At 44.3% G+C, this 23,935-nt stretch overlaps 2 protein-coding genes across 3 annotated transcripts in view; one reads left to right on the forward strand and one right to left on the reverse strand.

Moving 5' to 3' along the window:
- The window catches only part of LOC143804798 (uncharacterized), a 58,607-nt gene that overhangs the window by 28,365 nt on the left and 6,307 nt on the right, over positions 1 to 23,935 (reverse strand). The window lies entirely within an intron of this gene.
- SRD5A2 (steroid 5 alpha-reductase 2) overlaps positions 14,535 to 23,935 on the forward strand; it is a 107,310-nt gene continuing 97,909 nt past the window's right edge. The window contains exons 1-2 of one of the 2 annotated variants that reach the window (XM_077283245.1): positions 14,605 to 14,620; positions 14,738 to 14,823. The gene's annotated coding sequence lies outside the window, so the exon portion shown is untranslated. Of the gene's footprint in view, positions 14,621 to 14,737; positions 14,824 to 23,935 lie in introns of both variants that reach the window. The other variant, XM_077283242.1, reaches the window with a different exon arrangement.

Genomic DNA, 23,935 nt, shown 5'->3' on the forward strand with positions numbered 1-23,935 from the left:
TATAAAGGCAAATTGCAAAATATTATGCCACATGAGAACTTGGAACTAATATTAGCAACCAAACAATCAACTCTTGTTGACCGTTTGCTTCAGGCACACAGCGCACGTGATCGTTCTCACACGAGCTCCAGGGGGCAGCAGACTAGGAGTGTTAGGGGTGCACACATCAGAAGTGGCGTTGGACAGAGGGGTTTTCTGACCAGGTTGTGGAGTGATTTTGCTATGACCGCAGACAGGACAGGTACTGCTGCATCAATTGAAAGTGACAGGAGACAACATTTGTCCAGTATGGTTACTAACTATTTTTCATCCCTTATCGATGTTCTCCCTCAACCGTCATTCCCATTTGATTACTGGGCCTCCAAATTAGACACCTGGCCAGAATTGGCAGAATATGCATTGCAGGAGCTTGCTTGCCCGGCAGCAAGTGTCCTATCAGAAAGAGTATTCAGTGCTGCAGGTTCAATATTAACCGAAAAAAGGACTCGTCTGGCTACCCAAAATGTTGACGATCTAACATTCATTAAAATGAACCACAACTGGATTTCGAAATCTTTTGCCCCACCTTGCCCGGCCGACACCTAGCTTTCCTATGAAAAGCTCTTGCCTGTGAATTACTTTTCTAATGTCTAATTTGCTGCAGCTGATTGTACAGCATACGACATGTTTACACCTCCCTAAATGGCCAAACTCCCCACACGGGGCCGTGGTATCGCGACTTGGCGCAAGCACCCGTGAGACTGCTGTTTGTCTGAAGAGGTGGGTGTGCTCGCTTTTGGTTGACGGCATTGCTACTGGGTCCCTCATAGTACAATGTAGTGTCTCTGGCGGTGGTGGTGCGCACCCAACGTCAGACACACCGTTGTAACATGAGGGGCCCTGGGGCGGTCCCGCCGGCCTCAAGAGAGTTCCCCCCTACCCCAGCTCAAAATGTGCTCTACCACGTGCAAAATTATGTCGCACAGCTCCACCAATCTTTAGTCTATTCGCTGACATCATTCAATGTCTGGCACTGACAATACAAATTTGTAGACATCTATGATGCAACTTAAAGTAGTCTGTGTCTGTGTCCTATATTGGCACCATTAAATAGTTACTGCCAAATTACTATGTCAGAAACTCAGTAGATGAGCCCACCCCTGTACCTAAGTATGCCACCTTTTTTTTTGTTTTGGTTGTTTTGCGAGACATTAACATCTATTTATATTTTGGGAGTACTGGGACAGACACTCCTTGCACTACTCCTCCACTCACCACCAAGCTGCCTGTGTATCCATGTAACCGCTGTAAAGCTGCCATGAGCCTATTGTTTGTTATTTTAGGCCTTTGATAGCCTGTCTGCGGTCCCTACTTTAAATACTCCTCCACTCACCACCAGCTGCCTGCCCGTGTATCCATGTAACCGCTGTAAAACTGCCATGAGCCTATTGTTTGTTATTTTAGGCCTTTGATAGCCTGTCTGCGGTCCCTACTTTAAATACTCCTCCACTCACCACCAGCTGCCTGCCCGTGTATCCATGTAACCGCTGTAAAACTGCCATGAGCCTATTGTTTGTTATTTTAGGCCTTTGGTAGCCTGTCTGCGGTCCCTACTTTAAATACTCCTCCACTCACCACCAGCTGCCTGCCCGTGTATCCATGTAACCGCTGTAAAACTGCCATGAGCCTATTGTTTGTTATTTTAGGCCTTTGATAGCCTGTCTGCGGTCCCTACTTTAAATACTCCTCCACTCACCACCAGCTGCCTGACCGTGTATCCATGTAACCGCTGTAAAACTGCCATGAGCCTATTGTTTGTTATTTTAGGCCTTTGATAGCCTGTCTGCGGTCCCTACTTTAAATACTCCTCCACTCACCACCAGCTGCCTGCCCGTGTATCCATGTAACCGCTGTAAAACTGCCATGAGCCTATTGTTTGTTATTTTAGGCCTTTGATAGCCTGTCTGCGGTCCCTACTTTAAATACTCCTCCACTCACCACCAGCTGCCTGCCCGTGTATCCATGTAACCGCTGTAAAACTGCATGAGCCTATTGTTTGTTATTTTAGGCCTTTGATAGCCTGTCTGCGGTCCCTACTTTAAATACTCCTCCACTCACCACCAGCTGCCTGCCCGTGTATCCATGTAACCGCTGTAAAACTGCCATGAGCCTATTGTTTGTTATTTTAGGCCTTTGGTAGCCTGTCTGCGGTCCCTACTTTAAATACTCCTCCACTCACCACCAGCTGCCTGCCCGTGTATCCATGTAACCGCTGTAAAACTGCCATGAGCCTATTGTTTGTTATTTTAGGCCTTTGATAGCCTGTCTGCGGTCCCTACTTTAAATACTCCTCCACTCACCACCAGCTGCCTGCCCGTGTATCCATGTAACCGCTGTAAAACTGCCATGAGCCTATTGTTTGTTATTTTAGGCCTTTGATAGCCTGTCTGCGGTCCCTACTTTAAATACTCCTCCACTCACCACCAAGCTGCCTGCCCGTGTATCCATGTAACCGCTGTAAAACTGCCATGAGCCTATTGTTTGTTATTTTAGGCCTTTGATAGCCTGTCTGCGGTCCCTACTTTAAATACTCCTCCACTCACCACCAGCTGCCTGCCCGTGTATCCATGTAACCGCTGTAAAACTGCCATGAGCCTATTGTTTGTTATTTTAGGCCTTTGATAGCCTGTCTGCGGTCCCTACTTTAAATACTCCTCCACTCACCACCAAGCTGCCTGCCCGTGTATCCATGTAACCGCTGTAAAACTGCCATGAGCCTATTGTTTGTTATTTTAGGCCTTTGATAGCCTGTCTGCGGTCCCTACTTTAAATACTCCTCCACTCACCACCAAGCTGCCTGCCCGTGTATCCATGTAACCGCTGTAAAACTGCCATGAGCCTATTGTTTGTTATTTTAGGCCTTTGATAGCCTGTCTGCGGTCCCTACTTTAAATACTCCTCCACTCACCACCAAGCTGCCTGCCCGTGTATCCATGTAACCGCTGTAAAACTGCCATGAGCCTATTGTTTGTTATTTTAGGCCTTTGATAGCCTGTCTGCGGTCCCTACTTTAAATACTCCTCCACTCACCACCAGCTGCCTGCCCGTGTATCCATGTAACCGCTGTAAAACTGCCATGAGCCTATTGTTTGTTATTTTAGGCCTTTGATAGCCTGTCTGCGGTCCCTACTTTAAATACTCCTCCACTCACCACCAGCTGCCTGCCCGTGTATCCATGTAACCGCTGTAAAACTGCCATGAGCCTATTGTTTGTTATTTTAGGCCTTTGATAGCCTGTCTGCGGTCCCTACTTTAAATACTCCTCCACTCACCACCAAGCTGCCTGTGTATCCATGTAACCGCTGTAAAACTGCCATGAGCCTATTGTTTGTTATTTTAGGCCTTTGATAGCCTGTCTGCGGTCCCTACTTTAAATACTCCTCCACTCACCACCAGCTGCCTGCCCGTGTATCCATGTAACCGCTGTAAAACTGCCATGAGCCTATTGTTTGTTATTTTAGGCCTTTGATAGCCTGTCTGCGGTCCCTACTTTAAATACTCCTCCACTCACCACCAGCTGCCTGCCCGTGTATCCATGTAACCGCTGTACCACTGCCATGAGCCTATTGTTTGTTATTTTAGGCCTTCGAAGCCTGTCTGCGGTCCCTCCTTCCACTAGGCCTACACTGACCAGACCACTGCTGCCCGTGTACCCCTGGAACCAATTTTAAAGTGCCTACAGCCAGCCCATTTTATTGTGTTAGGCCTTCGAAGCCTGTCTGCGGTCCCTCCTTCCACTAGGCCTCCACTGACCAGACCACTGCTGCCCGTGTACCCCTGGAACCAATTTTAAAGTGCCTACAGCCAGCCCATTTTATTGTGTTAGGCCTTCGAAGCCTGTCTGCGGTCCCTCCTTCCAATAGGCCTACACTGACAAAGGTACACCTGACAACAGACACATGGACCTGTAGGCATGGCCACGGAAGGTTACGTGTCCTTTGTGGCTCAATGGGTTAATGTATTGGATGCATGGTCCACACAGGGGACAGCCTGCTAAGTCTGTATGCAGTCCCTAATTCGTGTTGCCCTCAACTGAATAAAGCTGAGCTTCTACCTTCCAGCTCTGATTAACTGCTGTTTTTAAACACATTGGTGGTTCCGGCCTACTAACGGTATCTGCCCCTGCCTGGTGTTGCCCTCAACTGAATAAAGCTGAGCTTCAACCTTCTGGCTCTCATTAAGTGTTTTTTAAAAAACAAAATGGTGGTTAGGGCCTACTAACGGCTTCTGCCCCTCCCTGGTGTTGCCCTCAACTCACTAAAGCTGAGCTTCTACCTTCCGGCTCTGATTAACTGCTGTTTTTAAACACATTGGTGGTTCCGGCCTACTAACGGTGTCTGCCCCTGCCTGGTGTTGCCCTCAACTGAATAAAGCTGAGCTTCAACCTTCTGGCTCTCATTAAGTGTTTTTTAAAAAACAAAATGGTGGTTAGGGCCTACTAACGGCTTCTGCCCCTCCCTGGTGTTGCCCTCAACTCACTAAAGCTGAGCTTCTACCTTCCGGCTCTGATTAACTGCTGTTTTTAAACACATTGGTGGTTCCGGCCTACTAACGGTGTCTGCCCCTGCCTGGTGTTGCCCTCAACTGAATAAAGCTGAGCTTCAACCTTCTGGCTCTCATTAAGTGTTTTTTAAAAAACAAAATGGTGGTTAGGGCCTACTAACGGCTTCTGCCCCTCCCTGGTGTTGCCCTCAACTCACTAAAGCTGAGCTTCTACCTTCCGGCTCTGATTAACTGCTGTTTTTAAACACATTGGTGGTTCCGGCCTACTAACGGTGTCTGCCCCTCCCTGGTGTTGCCCTCAACTGAATAAAGCTGAGCTTCAACCTTCTGGCTCTCATTAAGTGTTTTTTAAAAAACAAAATGGTGGTTAGGGCCTACTAACGGCTTCTGCCCCTCCCTGGTGTTGCCCTCAACTCACTAAAGCTGAGCTTCTACCTTCCGGCTCTGATTAACTGCTGTTTTTAAACACATTGGTGGTTAGGGCCTACTAACGGCTTCTGCCCCTCCCTGGTGTTGCCCTCAACTGAATAAAGCTGAGCTTCAACCTTCTGGCTCTCATTAAGTGTTTTTTAAAAAACAAAATGGTGTTTAGGGCCTACTAACGGTGTCTGCCCCTCCCTGGTGTTGCCCTCAACTGAATAAAGCTGAGCTTCAACCTTCTGGCTCTCATTAAGTGTTTTTTAAAAAACAAAATGGTGGTTAGGGCCTACTAACGGTGTCTGCCCCTCCCTGGTGTTGTCCTCAACTGAACAAAGCTGAGCTTCCACATTCTGGCTTTCGGCCTATACTATCAGATATTAAACTGCATTTGGCCTACTAGTGTGGTTAGGCCCTTGAAACAGTGTCTGCTGCTCTTGGGTTTGCTACTCCACTGAACAAAGCAATGCCGCCTGTTTAGTCCTGTTACCAATTTTGATCTGCATTTAGCCTACTTTATTCTTTGGCCCTATATCTGTTTCCTCATCATCCTGCCCATTGCCCAGCCACTGCTAGATGAGTCTGCTGGTACATTGACCTAGACCACTACATTCCCCTTGTACTCTACACAGCCAGAATCTGACCCTGCTGAAAGTAAGGTTCCCCTTCCCGCATATTATACCACCTTACACAGGGACAAAGAGGAAGGTGCAGATGAAAGTGCAGGTTCCTTCATCAGGTGGGGGGGCATACTCGTTGGCGACGTCACTGGCACAGGGCCACTCAGAGTACGCAAAAGTGTCGCTGCTGGTGGGAGGCGCCCCCGCCATGCAAACACACCGCCGTACTTTGAGGGGCCCTGTGCCAGTGCCAATGCGAACGAGTGGGCCCCCCCTGCTTGCTCAGGATCACAGCACTTGCAACGTTGAAATACTTACCTCTCCCTGCTCCACCGCCATGACGTAGTCCATGTTTCCTGGGCCCACTAAAACCTTGAACCAGCCCTACCCCCACAACTTTTGCCAAATGACCCCCAATTTCCAGTGCCCAACTATTATTATAAAGTTAATTAAGATTGACAAGCTTCAGAAAACAAGAATGGATGTTTTTGGCAGTAAAATGTGCACTGTAGGTGTTTTCCTGGCCTCCACTCACTGCCGGCTATGCTTCCCCATTGACTTGCATTGGGTTTCGTGTTTCGGTCGATCCCCGACTTTTAGCGATAATCGGCCGACTTCACTCGACTCGACTCTGGACTAAATCGGGTTTCACAAAACCAGACTCGATCTTAAAAAAATGAAAGTCGCTCAACCCTACTAGCTACCCCTACCAGAGGAAACACAGACCTGGCTTGCCTCCAGAGAAAACCCCAAAGTAATAGTAGCCCCCAACATATAATGACGGTTAGTTAAGAAGAAAACACATACGCAGTATGAATACAGGTTCAGCAAAGAGAGGCCCACTAACTAGATAGCAGAAAATACAAAAGTGGACTTCGCGGTCAACTCAAAACCCTACAAAATACCATCCTGAAATGACTTTAAACTCCGGTATCAACTCATGACACCGGAGTGGTCATTTCAGTTCACTAGAGCTTCCAGCAGCAAGATTAATATAAATGCACGCTGGACAAAAGGTACAAATGATCAAACTTATCTGACTCAGCAGACTTGGAGCAGGTAGCAAGTAACAGAGGAGCTCTGGTAACATTGATAGCCGGCAAGTAAATGAGTGAGAAGCCAGACTATATAGGAAACTCCCATTTCCTGATGGGAACAGGTGCACTGGAGATAGAAGACCGAAGTCAACCAGTACCACCAGTAGCCACCAGAGGGAGCCCACAAACGGACTTCACAACAGATAAGCCTTTACCTGGTTTACTGTAGATGTAACAGGCCTCAGTCCAAGGTACCAGGTACAGGTGTAGATAAGGTCCAGCCGGCTTGGAGGCAATAGGGAACTCCTCTCCCCAGTTGAGGTCCGTAAGCCTTTCCTACCAGCGCTGTTATATGTGAGGTCCCTGGCTCCTCTGGTGCTGCTGCGTCTCAGGTGTGGTGCGGGCTGATCACTACAGTTCTTAGCCCTCCTGTTCTGCCAAGTGTCCTACAGTTCCACTAAGGCCTCGCCTCGGGCTCCCGGTACCTGGCTTTCGCGCTATGGCTACGAGGGTATCCTCCCCGCTGTTCCCTTCTGAGCCCTTTATTTCTCCTCTGCTCCTTTCCTCTGTAGCTCCACCACAATCAACCCTTCAGGCTATCGCTCTTTCCAGAGGATGCAGCTCCCACGTGGCTGCCAGGCCTCTCTCTCTGTTTCAGACATCCTTCTGTCTCAGTGTCTCTCTCTAACTGACTTAACTCCTCCTACAGACCAGGACACTTAAGGTACCTTCACACGAAGCGACGCTGCAGCGATAGCGACAACGATGTCGATCGCTGCAGCGTCGCTGTTTGGTCGCTGGAGAGCTGTCACACAGACCGCTCTCCAGCGATCAACTATGCCGAGGTCCCCTGGTAACCAGGGTAAACATCGGGTAACTAAGCGCAGGGCCGCGCTTAGTAACCCGATGTTTACCCTGGTTACCAGCGTAAAATCTAAAAAAAACAAACAGCACATACTTACATTCACGTCCCCCTGCGTCCACTTCCTGACTGACTGAGCGCCGTACAGTGAGAGCAGAGCGGTGACGTCACCGCTGTGCTGCTTTCACTTTCACTTTGCGGCGCTGAGTCAGAGGAGGAAGCAGACTGCAGGGGACGCAATGTGAGTATGTGCTGTTTGTTTTTTTTACATTTTACGCTAGTAACCAGGGTAAACATCGGGTAACTAAGCGCGGCCCTGCGCTTAGTAACCCGATGTTTACCCTGGTTACCAGTGTAAAATATCGCTGGTATCGTTGCTTTTGCTTTCAAACACAACGATACACAGCGATCGGACGACCAAATAAAGTTCTGGACTTTATTCAGCGACCAGCGACATCACAGCAGGATCCTGATCGCTGCTGCGTGTCAAACGAAACGATATCGCTAGCGAGGACGCTGCAACGTCACGGATTGCTAGCGATATCGTTATAATGTCGTTTCGTGTGAAGGTACCTTTAAAGCTCAGGGAAGCTCTCCTGTATCCTGGTCGTGAGCTCCCCCTCCTAGCCTAGATTTGGAATGTGTTGCATGTGAAGGAAGGCAACATCACTTTAACAACCGGTCCCCCGGGGTGTTACACTCCCAAACCCCCCCCCGCCGGTAACACCAGTACTCCCGGACTGGGAAAAGAAAAACATAATCAACAGGTTGAAGGCAATTTTTGAGACATGCATGTCAACGAGTTAAAACTTGAACATCCCTTTAAGTTCCCTATATTTATATATATATATATATATATATATATATATATATATATATATATATATATATATATACACTATTCCGCATGTGGTAAAATTGGTAGGGCTGCTTCATTCTTTTGGGTCAGTACAATTACAGTGATACCTCATTTATATAGTTTTCTTATGCTTTGGTGCTTTTACACAATAAAAACTTTTATTCAAAAAATAATTATTTATGCATCACTATATCCTGAGAGGTATAACTTTTTTAGTTTTTCTGCTGAAAAGCTGCCATACAGCTCTGTTATTTGCGGGACAAGATGACTTTTTCAGTGGTACCATTTTTATTTCCATTAATTTTTTTATCACGGCTTATTGCACTTTTTGTTCGGTGGTATGATTATAAAGCATTGTTTTTTGCCTCAACTGTTTTATAGATCAGGTCGTTATGGATATGGCGATACCAAATATGTGTACTTTTATATGCTTTTTTTAGTTTGTTTATTTACATGTATTTATTGGAAAAATATTTTTTTTCTTTATTTGGTGATTTAAAAAAATATATATTTTTACACTTTTTAATTTTTTTGTTACTTTTTTACATTGTCCCATCCTTGGACATCACTGTATAGCATCAGATCGCTGCTCTGATGCTCTGCAATGCTTTACAGCAGAGTATCAGAGCAGCATCTGACAGGCAGGGAAGGAGGCATGTCAGTGTCTGCTCTCAGCTGGCGCTCACAAGCCACCTTGCCTGCTGGACCCCGCGGCCATCTTTCGGCTGGGGGGTTTCCACGGAGACCATAAGGATAACGCAATTGTATCAGAGCAGTATATGTATGACGCATGTCGTGAAGGGGTTAAAGATTAATTTCTTACTCTTGCATCTAGTCTTTTGTCCACCAAACTGCAGAGCAGTGAATGATGGGTACAGCAGTCTTTGTGCTCATGGGTGCTCCTGTAAAATGACTGTGGGGTGTTTATGGTTTGCCATGATGGGCAAGAGACTGCTGAAGACCCCTCTGCCTGCCATAACAGTACTCCTGTGAAATCCAGACCATTATTTTTTCTATACACAGCAATACTTAAGGGGTTAAAATAAATGTATTTAAACAGGAACCGATGATCCAGATTTTACGGCTTGCTCATGGGGAGAAATACTTTCAGTTTCTTAATTTTTGTAAGGTTAATTTAAAGAGGACTTTCAACCTCTTAAACTGCACATTCCTGCACATAGTAGTATGAATGTACAGGGTGGAGCGCGGTAATTTGCTGATTTGGGAATGAAATAAAAAAATTTTGATCATTAGAAAAATTTATTTTATATTTTAATTATACTGAACAGTAATGGAATTTTTAAATTACATGGTTTTAAATAGTGTATCTGGCAAATGTCGACCTTCGCTATCCACACACTGCTGCATACGTTTTCTGAAGTTTTCATGAACTCTAACAAGCATGTCCACTGGTATTCTGCCAATTTCAGCTTCAATATTGTTCCTTAGGTCTTCCAAGGTGTTGGACGGTTGATATACAGTTGATATACGGTTGATATACACCTTAGACTTCAGGTAACCCCAAAGGAAAAAATCGCATGGGGCTAAATCTGGTGAGCGTGCTGGCCAGTTCACATCTCCCCTCAAAGAGATAAGCCATCCAGGAAACATTTGCCTCAAACAATTCATGGTAACCCTCGCTGTGTGTGCAGTGGCACCATCCTGTTGGAACCATGTATCCTCTAGTTCCATTGCCTCAAGAGCCGGCTGAAAATAATCCTGTATCATAGACAAGTACCATTCGGAGTTCACAGTTATGGCACGACCGTTATCCTGAAAAAAGTAAAGACCAATGATGCCTACTCGTGATATGGCGCACCACACAGTGACGCGGTCCGAATGCAGAGGTCTCTCGTGAACTTCTCTGGGGTTTGTTTCACTCCAGTAACGCATATTTTGTTTGTTTACACACCCACTGAGGTGAAAATGTGCCTCATCAGAAAAAAACACAATTGCGTCACGGGGTATCGTTGCTAACATGTCTTCACAAGAGGTCCGCCGTGTCAAATAGTCCCGTGCTGACAATTGTTGGACCACGCACATTTTATACGGGTGAAAATTCAGTTCATCATGAAGAATCCGGTGGAGAGAACGTCTTGAAATGCCAAGAGCAAATGATTGCTTCCGAGCAGAGCGTTTCGGAGATTGCAGTACTGCTGCTCTAACTCTCTCGATGTTTTGTGGTGTTGTAATCCTTCTCTCAGGTCCCGTTCGTACACATGACACATTCCCTGCTGTTCTGAATGCATTCACCCAATTTACAATTGATTGCCGTCCAGGAACACGTCCGCGTGGAGGAACAGCGAATTGTAAACGAAAAGCACGCTGCACTGCAATGATCGAGTGGGCATTTGAAAAATACGCTTCAACACAAAATGACCTCTCCTCACGTGTCCACTGCATGATGGCAACTGAAAGGCGGAGGAATACAAATCTCCCATCAGCCACTGTAAGCCACACCCACTCTCCCCTCTCTTCGACCGACAGTGCCGCCACAGCATGCAGTGCAAAAAAGCAAATTACCGCGCTCCACCCTGTATATGAAACATTTTTTTCAGTTTTCATTTTCTCCTGTGGGGATACAGGACGCCTAAATTACTGCCTCTTAATGTGTAGGGGCCCTTTCACACTACATTTTTTCCCACGTTCGGTGGCCCCCTTAGGGCTTATGTCCAAACCTACCACAAAATGGAACTTGGACGTATACACCGATGAAGCCATTGACTATAACAGAGCAGACCAAGTCACCGTTTACTCTGTCGTGCATTATTTTTGACTGTATTTGCCTACTTGAGGCGGACACCAAGTCTACTTTGTAAAACTGTCATCCTCGAATAAGTGCATACAGCCAAATGGGTTTTCAACTTACTTCTGACAGTTTTGAATTTGTTTGAATTCCAGAGGATGGGTTTTATTCAGTAGAAGTCTTGGAGGTGATTGGGTGAGGAACGTATGAGTGTGGAAGAGAAAAGAAGGTCTTGCGAGGACTGGAGATTAAGTGTGAGAAGATATTGGGAGATTAGTTTGGAGGTACAGTGGCATGTAAAACTTTGTGCACCCCTGGTCAAAATTACTGTTATTGTGAACAGTTAAGCAAGTTGAAAATTAAATGATAGCTAAAAGACTTAAAAGTTAAAAATGTCATGTTTCCTTTGCATTTTAGGCAAAAAAAATATATTGTTATATTGTTATAAATTACAAAAAGAAAAATGGTCTGATGCTAAAGTTTGTGCACCCTGCAAAGTTAGTGAATGTGGCCAAGTACAGAGATATCCTGGATGAAAACCTCTTCCAGAGTGCTCTGGACCTCAGACTTGGCCGAAGGTTCACTTTCCAACAAGACAATGACCCTAAGCACACAGCTAAAATTACAAATGAATGGGTTCAGAACAACTTCGGGACTATTCTTGACTGGCCCAGCCAGAGCCCTGACCTAAGCCTGATTGAGCATCTCTGGAGAGACCTGAAAATGGCTGTCCACCAATATTCACCATCCAAACTGATGGAACTGGAGAGGATCTGCAATGAAGAATGGCAGAGGATCCCCAAATCCAGGTGTGAAATACTTGTTGTATCATTCCAAAGAAGACTCATGGCTGTACTAGCTCAAAAGGGTGCTTCTACTCAATACTGAGCAAAGGGTCTGAATACTTATGTTATGACCATGTGACATTTCAATTATTCTTTTTTAATAAATTTACAAAAATTACTACATTTCTGGTTTTTTTTCAGTCAAGATGGCGTGCAGAGCGTACATTAATGTAAAAAAAAATTAACTTTTTTGAATTTACCAAAAATTGTAAAATGTAAAGGGGTCTGAATACTTTCTGTACCCACTGTATACCAGAAACTATAGCTCTCCATCATCACAAGAAGCAACATCTGTAGTTCATTTGGGAAAAGCAAGCCAGCCAACAATATGAGCAAGCCTCAAGTTGTTTTCCTACTACTTCACTTCATGTTCATCTTTCTATCAGCCGGGCCACATCCTCATGTGATTGGCAAATTTTCTGATGATTCTACTGCCTTATGATTTTTTCCTTTTTCCTCTATCCTGGTTCTGACTTGGGGGACCTGACCATTTCTGCTTCATTGGCCAGCGAGTATTCTGAGGACTCAACACAGGGCCCCTGTGCAAAACATCCACATCCCTGTACAGGGGATAAAGAGTGAAGGCCAGGAGTCAAGTCACTTGGGACCTGATAGACAGGGCAAAGCCTGGCCGTGGTGCCCTATTTTGATCTGGCAGACAACAATTTTTGCATCATCTTTTGTGGAAAAAGCCATGGCTTCTTCCGTTTTCCCCACCTGTGTATAAACATCAGCAAGGCAGGCATCTGCTCCTAAAAAGCTATAATTTTTAGTCCGTTTTTACAATTTAAGTAGCATAATACGTCTGTTAGCGCAGTATGTAATAACTGTGGGTTGTTGTTTACCAACTATTTGCTCCTAGCCAGATAAGTTGAAGTCACTTTGACATTTCTAAATCTGCACTTCCACTGAAGAGCTAGAAAGAGATTAAACCCCTTAACGACCTCCCCCTGTTTGGTGTGGGCTCCAGCAATGAACCCACACCTTTTCCGGCACATGACAGCCGATCTGTTCATTTGACATGTGCCGTTAACAGCCGCAGGAGGAATCGCGATCCTCTCTGTTAACCCTTTAAATGCCACTGTCAAATGCTGACAGCAGCATTTAACATGCATCTCCGGCAATCACGCCGGAAATCCGCCCATCGGTGACCCCCAACACGTGATCGCGGGTCACCGATGGGTTGGCATGACAACCAGAGGTCTCCTGGAGACCTCTATGGTTGTCACTGCCGGTTTGCTATGAGCGCCACTTAGTGGTAGGCGCTCATAGCAAGTGAAGTATTCTGCTACATGCAGGTGATGTTATCACCTCACATGGAGACTATTGAAGCATACTAAAAGTGAAAAAAAAAGTTTTAAAAAATATTTAAAAAAATTTAAAAAATTAAAGTTAAAATCACCCCCCTTTTGCCCCATTCAAAATAAAACAAGAAAAAAATCAAGCATGCGCATATTTTGTATCAACGTGTTCAGAATCACCCGATCTATCTATAAAAAAATAATTAACCTGATCACTAAACAGCTTAGCGAGAAAAGTCAAAACACCAGAATTACATTTTTTTAGTTGCCGTGACATTGCATTAAAATGCAATAACTGGTGATCAAAAGAACGTATCTGCACCCAAATGGTATCATTAAAAACGTCAGCTCGGCACGCAAATAATAAGTCCTTACAAGACCCTCAATCACAAAAAATGGAGACGCTACAAGTATCTAAAAAATGGTGCAATTTTTTTTTTCTAACAAAGTTCGTAATTTTTTTTCACCACTTAGATAAAAAAGAACCTAGACATGTTTTGCCACTATGAACTCATAATGACCTGGAGCATCATAATGGCAGGTCAGTTTCAGCATTTAGTGAACCTAGTAAAAAAGCAAAACAAAAAACAACTGTGGGGTTCCACTTTTTTTTTGCAATTTCACCACACTTTGAATTTTTTTCCCATTTTCCAGGACACGATATGTTAAAACCAATGGTGTTGTTAAAAAGTACAACTCATCCCGCAAAACACAAGCCCTCGCATGGCCATATTAACGGAAAAATAAAAAAGTTATGGCTCTGGGGTAAGAAGGGGAGCAAAAAACGAAAACGCAAAACCGAAAATACCTCCAGTCATGAAGGGGTTAATACAATTCTATTAGACCTGAGAGTCTAATCTCTCCTGTTAAATTGTAGGCTTAACAGCATTTGAAAATCAAATTTTTGGGAAATGTTCGCCAAAGCTGAGCTGACAAATTTGAATTTTGATTTTCTGTACTAGTTATATTTACTCAATATCCCATCAAAATGATCTCAGATTTATAATAAGAATTTATATACAGGAATATGCCATATGTTCCACACATCATGTGTAAATAAAAAAATAGATTTATTAATAAATAGATATATCTACAAAGTGTCACAAAAAAGTGCTGTCAGTGACACAATGTACAGTACATACGGTACTTTTTTTTGGCCATGGTTTTGTTCTTGGCTAAGAAAGCCAAGGGTCAAATCTTCCTAGCAAACCATACTCATACTAGTGTTAGATTATACCAGGTATGTAATCTCAATGTACTTAGAGTAACTACTACACAAGTTAATAAATAACTACTAGTTCTTTGTATGCTTAAAAGGTGCAACAGATGACCTTAGATTTGCATGAAACAGCAGAGTTGAATTGGTGTGCGTGATAGAGAAACAGTGACTTGTAAGTAGCAATATCTCTTTTCATAAAGTCTTGCTTAATTTTCTTGCCCTAGTCTTTTGTAAACTTGATGGCTTGTATTTCTAAGATTTGCTAATACTACGCTCATTGCATTGGCAGATTTCCTAGATACAAAACAAGATAAGGAAAAAGACAAATACGGAGCAGCAAATCTGTGATGGATAATCCATACGTTACCTTCATTAGTAAGCGTAGATGCACATTGCTTTTTATTTGAATTTGGCCTACGGAATTTATTGTCCTAAAATATATAGAGTAACACCTCTTTGAGCCCAAAACCCAAAATTGCAAACACAATGGTCCTCTCAAAGAGGAGTTATAGAGAAGGCAGGTTAAAGTGTCTAATGCAGTCAGTAAAGAAGTAAGCCACACAAAAAACAACCCCAAATGCTCCGAGCAGAAACACAAATTGATACCGCATTATGCTTACCATAGACAATAGTAATTCCCCTGCAGTGCTGGACAGTATTCTTGAGCTCTAACTTTGCAGTGCCGCAGGTACGATGGTAGGACAACAGCATGCAAGTCCTCTAACACCGTAACCAACTTTGACACAATTGCAGGTGTTCAGGGCTTTCATACCAGCAGGCAGTGTTGGACTGGGGTGTAAAGAGCCCACCAGTGACATTGATTCTGGGGACCCACTTTCCAGTTACATGAAATATTACCTGACCTTTGATCACAATTTAGTACAAATTATAAGCTAAGTAGTCGTTAAAATATACATGAAATGCTGATGTTGTATGTACACATATCATGTACGGGAGTGGGGGGGGGCCTAGGCCCCTGGGGGGATACATCTGTACCCCAATGGATCAGTCAGAGCCTGCCAGCAAGAATAAGGATTGACATTACATTTGCATATCACACATAACCAAATTAGAATATTCATAAAGATGCATAATACAGTATTGAATACCACTATATAACAAGGAAAAATAAGGGGCATTGCACTACATCGGACCTACTTGTTCTTATGTGCCATTTCTTAATTCTAAGACTGTACTTCAGTGAATGTTATCACAAAGCAGAGATCACGATATGGTTAGATAGGGCAGCTGCCTTCATTCAGTGATCTGTTATGTGTGTATTGGGTTGTATCCACAAATGTATCATGTTATTGTGCTTATTGGCCTTTGTATCATGCTTTATAGCAATAGCCTTTATTTTAGGGTGACCTCAAATGTGGAGGCTTTTTCAAGTTTCTGTCTCTGTGTTTATGTTTTTTTATAAGAATTAATAAAATGCGGTACATAACTTGTTTCATAGTGGTGTGTACCATATTCTATAGTGTATAAATTTCTAAATGTACTAACCAGGCTCAGACTAGGACCAAGAAAACAGCTGCGGTCCACCTCCCCCTCACAGTCACAGTCGAGCCTACATTTGTAAGCTCCTTATATGGACCATAGTGCCCAGACAGACCTTGGTTCTTCTGACCCAAACTTACAGCTTCATAGGGATACAGGTAAATTTCACAAAATTAGCATATCCTCAAAAGGTTAATTTATTTCAGTTCTCCAATACAAAAAGTGAAAGTCATGTATTATATAGAGTCATTACAAACAGACTGATGTATTTCAAGTGTTTATTTCTGTTAATGTTAATGATTATGGCTTACAGCCAATGAAAACCCAAAAGTCATTTTCTCAGTAAATTACAATACTTTATAACAGCTTGAAAAATAATTTTAAAATCCAAAATGTTGGTCTATTAAAATGTATGCTCAGTAAATGCACTCAATACTTGATCGGGGCTCCTTTTGCAGCAATTACTGCATCAATGTGGTACAGCATGGAGATGATCAACCTGTGGCATTGCTAAAGTCTTATGGAAGACCAGCTTGCTTTCATAGCAGCCTTCAGCTAGTCTGCACTGCCTTGGATTGTCTTGGATGTCATAAAGTATTCTAATTTACTGAGATAATGATGCTTGAGTTTTCATTGGCTGTAAGCCATAATCATCAACATTAACAAAAATAAACACTTGAAATAGATCACTCTCTTTGTAATGACTCTATATAATATATGAGTTTCATTTTTTGGATTGAAGAACTGAAATAAATAAACTTTTTGATGATACTCTAATTTTGTGAGATGCTCCTGTATATGAGACTGTTAGTTCAAATAATGGCACCCACAGTAAGGCCGGGGTCACACGAGCGAATATTCTCTTGTGCGAGTGTATCGGGAAGATTATGCTAATGACACTGGGATCAAACTCTGTCACAGCTTGATCCGAGGGTCACCTTAGTGTGGTCCGATTCTCCTCAATGAGAGAATCGCAGCACAGGTGCAGGGAATATAGAGAACAAAATTTCTCCATATTCTCCATTGACTCTGTGCGGAGTACATTGGACTGCACTAGGACAGTGTCGGATTGGGGTGGCAAGGGCCCACCAGCAACATTGATTTTGGGGGGGGGCACTTTTCATTACACGATCCTCATTCACAAAATTACCTGTATCTCTATATAATAATAAACTGGGTAGTAGTAGTTTGGTTACTGAATGATGAGATGCTCCTTTTTTTCCTGTACAGAGTGAGTCAAGTGAATTATGCCAAGTACTGCTCACACAGTGGGGTGGGAGTCCAGATCTGCACTGGGGCCCACCAGGGGATTGCCCTGTTACACTATGGGCCAGTCCGAGCCTGCACTAGGATGACATGTCAGTGCAGTTGGATTTTTCACATGCACCCATAAACTTGAATGGGCAAAAGCGATCCAATCGCCTAATGCACTCCCAGCATGCTGCAAAAAAAAAAATTGCAGATCTTCACTGCCCTATAGTTTTACATTGGTCCGAGTGCAATCCAAATTTTTAGCAAATTGCACTCATCCGATTTATTCGTTCGTGTGAGCGATCACAAACATCGCGGTTGTGAAGGCGTGTTAGGCTGCTTTCACACTAGCGTCGGTACAGCCCGTTGTACCGACACATACTGTGAAAAAAAATGCCCGACGTGCGCAGCGGACTAGACGCACAAAAAAAGTTACATGTAACGTTTTTTTGTGCCGGCGGTGCGCCAAAACACACCGTGCGTCGCTAATAAAAGTCTATGGAGAAAAAACGCATCCTGCGGGCAACTTTGCAGGATGTGTTTTTTCTCCACAACGACGCATTGCGACATGCAGTGCCCGACGCTAGTGTGAAAGTAGCCTAAGGGTAGGTTCACATTGCGTTAGTGGGTGATCGCTAACGGACAGCGTTGCACGGCGAAAATGTCGCAATTAACGCCGTGCAACGGGTCCGTTAGCGCACCCATTGACAGCAATGTAAATTTCACCTGTAGCGCATCGCTAGCGCGTGCCTTTTTCGGCTGGCGCTAGCGATGTGCCGTTCTTTTGTAGCGCGCCTCGGACGCTGCTTGCAGCGTCCGCGGCGCGCCCAAGGTCCGTTCCCCGCTCTCGCAGATCGGGGATCTGCGAGAGCTGGGACGTTAGCACGACCCCTAAACGTGGCCCCTACAAAAACATTGCGTTAGCGCAATCCGCTAGCGCTAAACAGATTGCCCTAACGCAATGTGAACCTAGCCTTAGACGTGTGAATGCAGCATAACTTTGTCACTATAGTAACTGTCTGCAGGCTCTCTGCTCAGCAATTACATACACCATTAAGTATATCATCTCCCTCCCCACTGCCTCTGTAGTCTTTAGTCGAATATAGAGGTGTATAGTTCTAATTTCTTATAAATTGTGTTATATGCATCACTATCACAACAAATTTGACATGTCATAAAGGCTCTAAAACACTCATCAAGAAGTGCTGCTGTCCTGTGAGAGCTCATGGACTGTTATATTTAGGCCACAATCACACTAGCAGTATTTGGTCGGTATTTTACATCAGTATTTGTAAGCCAAAATCAGGAGTGGAACAATCAGAGGAAAAGTATAATAGAAACACGTCACCACTTCTGTATTTATCAACTGGTTTTGACTAACAAATACTGATGGAAAATACTGAATGTGTGAACATGGCTCTTAGTATCACAAAAGATCAGTATTTGGCTGCATTTTCTCTTCTGTGATTTGTCCTTTGTCCTAGTGTAAAATCTCATGGCTTTCAATACAACTTTTACTTCAATCACACCAAACATGTTCCTTTCTGGTCCCTGGTGTTCTCAGTTCCAAACTCTATTATTCCCTAGAGTAACTAAGGAGGTAATAGCACAAGTAGAACTTGGCACCAGTTTTAAAACCATATATTATCAGAAATTATTATAAAGATTGGCATTTTGTCTAAAATAAAAAAGATAATTGAATCAAATAGTGTCAAGTTTATTAAAATACTCTCTACACCGTTTTAGACTGCCCTAAATTCATGAAATGAAATCTACATCAAATATGAACAGGTGTAGTTTTAAGCCACAATTTGCAACATTTTCTGGCATGAAGCTTAATAAATCTGTCTAAACGTTGATGGCTATGCCCCCTCCTGTTACTCTATATCAGTGGTGCATTTTTATGTCCAAGGCCCACATTGTCATACCGAACTAATCCAACTTACATGAATTCATCACCAGGACCATCGTCATCATATCACCAGAACCAAGTTTGAGTATTTGAGGAGGATTTGGAGAGTTTCGGCTCCAAAAACTCAGTGTAGACATACATTAACATACACTGAGTTTTTGAAGCAGAAATTGAGCCGAAAACGGCAAATCAAGGTTTGAGGAATTTTCATTTTTCACATAATCATGAGACACACTATGGATTGCTACATGTGTACAAGATCAGAACCACTGACAGTAGATGAGGGCAGCGCTAGAACTACTGTCAGCAGATGATTGCAGTGCCAGAACCACCTTCAGTACATGAATGCATGAAAGCTTAGTACAGCAATCACTTACAGTGTCAGGTCAGCCCCATACACAATTTTATCACATGAACCTGCATTTCCTACTATGCCTTTAAGAAGATGCTGGGAGTTGTTGTTACCAACCATTATCAGACTACAAACCATTCAAAAACAACAGTACTGATGTGATGTAGTCAGCATAGAAATTAAACATTTACACCCAGGTACCTTATAGTTGACATCTTTCCCATCCTTTCTGTCTCCACATAGTACAAACGCCCTGATGAGATTTCATGCCCAGAACTCATCTCTCCAACGTCCCTCTTCTTCATCTTTAGCAGCACTTCCCAACAAGGTGCCCTTAAAAATAAAATGATCGTAATAATGCTCCATAAATAAAAATATTTCCCATGCTGTGACCATGAATAAATAATTGCCCCTCACTGTGCTTTCTGCACAAAATATCCCCATCACACTGCACCTCTCAATAATATTTCCCAGCACTTTCTCCATAAAATCCCCCCACACTGCCCTCTGTATAACATCTCCAACACTGCCCCTCTCTATATTACACCCCCCCCGCTGTCCCTCTGTATAATATCCCCCACACTGTCCTTCGCCATAATTCTCCCCCACATTGCTGCTCTCCATAACATCCCGCCATGCACACATTGCCCTTCACTATTCTGTATACCCTTTCACAATTTTTCCCCCAATTGCCCCATAATATGCCTTTGCAGTAACACCCTGCTCCAAACCCCTTTCCCTCCCCTCCCATCTACAGTAATTGTCAGGGCATGTGCTCTTCGGCTCATCCATGGAGAGCTTACCATTACCCTTCACGTTCTCGTCACCTCTGCACAGCACTGTGTTGACAGCAGCAGTGTGATTATGTCAATAGCTTGACAAACTAATCACGCTTCTGCACGTCGGGGCGGGGGCTCATGGGCACACATTTTCCCCGTCTTGTGTCTCTAAGACACAAATACATTTTGACATAAGAAAATGAGAACTTTAGTTTCCCTACTCTCTGTGGGCCACCATGGAACCTATGGCGGGCCCTCGGGCCACATGCTGTGAAGACTTTCTACTGTATGTACATATGTTTTCAACTTCTATCCTGATTAGAGCAAAAAACTCATTTGTTTGCGCAATTTGTAGTTCTTTGGAACTTACTTTATGTCAAGAACTATAGACTACTTAATGAGAATCTGTCACCCCAAAAATGGCCTATAAGCTAAGGCCACCAGCATCAGGGGCTTATCTACAGTATGCTGTAATGCTGTAGATAAGCCCCCAATGTATCCTGAAAGATGAGAAAAAGAGCTTATGTTATACTCACCCAGGGGCGGTCCCACTGCGGTCCGGATCCGATAGGCATCGCGGTCCGGCGCCTCCCATCTTCATACGATCACGTCCTCTTCTTGTCTTCTTGCTTGCTATATATAAACATAGTCTATATATATATATATATATATATATATATATATATATATATACTGTATATATATATATACAGTACAGGCCAAAAGTTTGGACGCAGCTTCTCATTTAAAGATTTTTCTGTATTTTCTTGACTATGAAAATTGTACATTCACACTGAAGGCATCAAAACTATGAATTAACACATGTGGAATTATATACTTAACAAAAAAGTGTGAAACAACTGAAATTATGTCTTATATTCTAGTTTCTTCAAAGTAGCCTCCTTTTGCTTTGATGACTGATTTGCACACTTTTGGCATTCTCTTCATGAGCTTCAAGCGGTAGTCACCAGAAATGGTTTTCACTTCACATGTGTGCTCTGTCAGGTTTAATAAGTGGGATTTCTTGCCTTAGTTGGGGTTGGGACCATCAGTTATGTTGTGCAGAAGTCTGGTGGATACACAGCTGATAGTCCTACTGAACAGACTGTTAGAATTTGTATTATGGCAAGAAAAAAAGCAGCTAAGTAAAGAAAAATGAGTGGCCATCATTACTTTAAGAAATGAAGGTCAGTCAGTCAGTCCGAAAAATTGGAAAAACTTTGAAAGTGTCCCCAAGTGCCAATGCAAAAACCATCAAGCGCTACAAAGAAACTGGCTCACATGAGGACCGCCCCAGGAAAGGAAGACCAAGAGTCACCTCTGCTTCTGAGGATAAGTTTATCCGAATCACCAGCCTCAGAAACTGCAGGTTAAAAGCAGCTCAGATTAGAGACCAGGTCAATGCCACACAGAGTTCTAGCAGCAGTCACATCTCTACAACAACTGTTAAGAGGAGACACTGTGCAGCAGGCCTTCGTGGTAAAATAGCTGCTAGGAAACCACTGCTAAGGACAGGCAACAAGCAGAAGAGACTTGCTTGGGGTAAAGAACACAAAGAATGGACATTAGACCAGTGGAAATCTGTGCTTTGGTCTGATGAGTCCAAATTTGAGATCTTTGGTTCCAACCAACATGTCTTTGTGAGACGCAGAAAAGGTGAACGGATGGACTCTACATGCCTGGTTCCCAACGTGAAGCATGGAGGAGGTGGTGTGATGGTGTGGGGGTGCTTTGCTGGTGACACTGTTGGGGATTTATTTTAAATTGAAGGCATACTGAACCAGCATGGCTACCACAGCATCTTGCAGCGGCATGCTATTCCATCCGGTTTGCATTTAGTTGGACCATCATTTATTTTTCAACAAGACAATGACCCCAAACACACCTCCAGGCTGTGTAAGGGCTATTTGAGCAAGAAGGAGAGTGATGGGGTGCTACGCCAGATGACGTGGCCTCCACAGTCACCAGACCTGAACCCAATTGAGATGGTTTGGGGAGAGCTGGACCGCAGAGTGAAGGCAAAAGGGCCAACAAGTGCTAAGCATCTCTGGGACCTCCTTCAAGATTGTTGGAAGACCATTCCCAGTGACTACCTCTTCAAGCTCATCAAGAGAATGCCAAGAGTGTGCAAAGCAGTCATCAAAGCAAAAGGTGGCTACTTTGAAGAACCTAGAATATAAGACATAATTTCAGTTGTTTCACACTTTTTTGTTAAGTATATAATTCCACATGTGTTAATTCAGAGTTTTGATGCCTTCAGTGTGAATGTACAATTTTACAATTTTCATAGTCATGAAAATACAGAATAATCTTTAAATGGGAAGGTGTGTCCAAAATTTTGGTCTGGACTGTATACTGTATATATATATAATGCAGGGAGCGTCACTCTGTCCATCCCCTTTATAGACTGCGCAAGCACAAACGCCTGCGCAGTCTGGACCCCACAGAGTGACGCAGCCCAGGAGATCGCGGTATGCATAAGCACTGAACGCATACCACAATCTCCGATGGAGAAGCCAGGAGGTTGAGTATGCTATATTCACCTGTCCCTGTTCCACCGCTGCATGCCGCTCTGTCTTCCGCATCCCCTGCATGTGACGTTCAGGTCAGAGGGCGCGATGATGTGATTAGTGTGCGCTGCCCTATGCCTGAACAGTCACAGCCAGAGGACCCGGAAGACAAAGCGGTGAGCAGCGGTGGAACTGGGACAGGTGAATATAGCAAGTGCTGGGGGCCTGAGCCAGCGGCGACTCCGGCACCTGACCCCCATAGCATGCTGGTGTCCCCGCCTGCTCAGGCCCGTGGCACTCAACACCCAGCGACGATAGGTGAGTATGTCATTTTTTTTTTTTTAATCGCAGCAGCATACGGGGCATATTCTACTATGGAGCATCTTATGGGGGCCATCAACCTTTATGGAGCAGCATACGGGGCATTTTATGCTATGGAGCATCTTATGGCGGCCATCAACCTTTATGGGGCAGCGTACGGGGCATATGGATGGAAGCAGCACAGGATGGGAGCAGCACATTACAGAATGGGGGCGCAGGATGGGAGCAGCACATAACAGGATGGGGGCGCAGGATGGGAGCACCACATGACAGGATTGGGGTGCAGGATGGGAGCACAAGACAGGATGAGGGCTCAGGAAGAGAGTAGCACATGACAGGATGGGGGCGCAGGATGGCAGTACCACATGATAGGATTGGGGCGCAGGATGGGAGCACATGACAGGATGAGGGCTCAGAAAGAGAGTAGCACATAACAGGATGGGGGAGCAGGATGGGAGCACCACATGACAGGATTGGGGCACAGGATGGGAGCACATGACAGGATGAGGGCTCAGGAAGAGAGTAGCACATGACAGGACGGGGGCATGATGGGAGCAGCACGTGACAGGATGGGGGCGCAGGATGGGAGCACCACATGACAGGATTGAGGTGCAGGATGGGAGCACATGACAGGATGGAGGCGCAGGATGGGAGTACCACATGACAGGATTGGGGCGCAGGATGCGAGCACATGACAAGATGAGGGCTCAGAAAGAGAGTATCACATGACAGGATGGGGCGCAGGATGGGAGCAGCACATGACAGCATGGGGGTGCAAGATGGGAGCACCATATGACAGAATGGGGGTGCAGGATGGGAGCAGTACATGACAGCATAGGGGTGCAGGATGGGAGCACCACAT

Source organism: Ranitomeya variabilis, chromosome 2, assembly GCF_051348905.1.
Source record: "Ranitomeya variabilis isolate aRanVar5 chromosome 2, aRanVar5.hap1, whole genome shotgun sequence".
Taxonomy (NCBI): Eukaryota; Metazoa; Chordata; class Amphibia; order Anura; family Dendrobatidae; genus Ranitomeya; species Ranitomeya variabilis.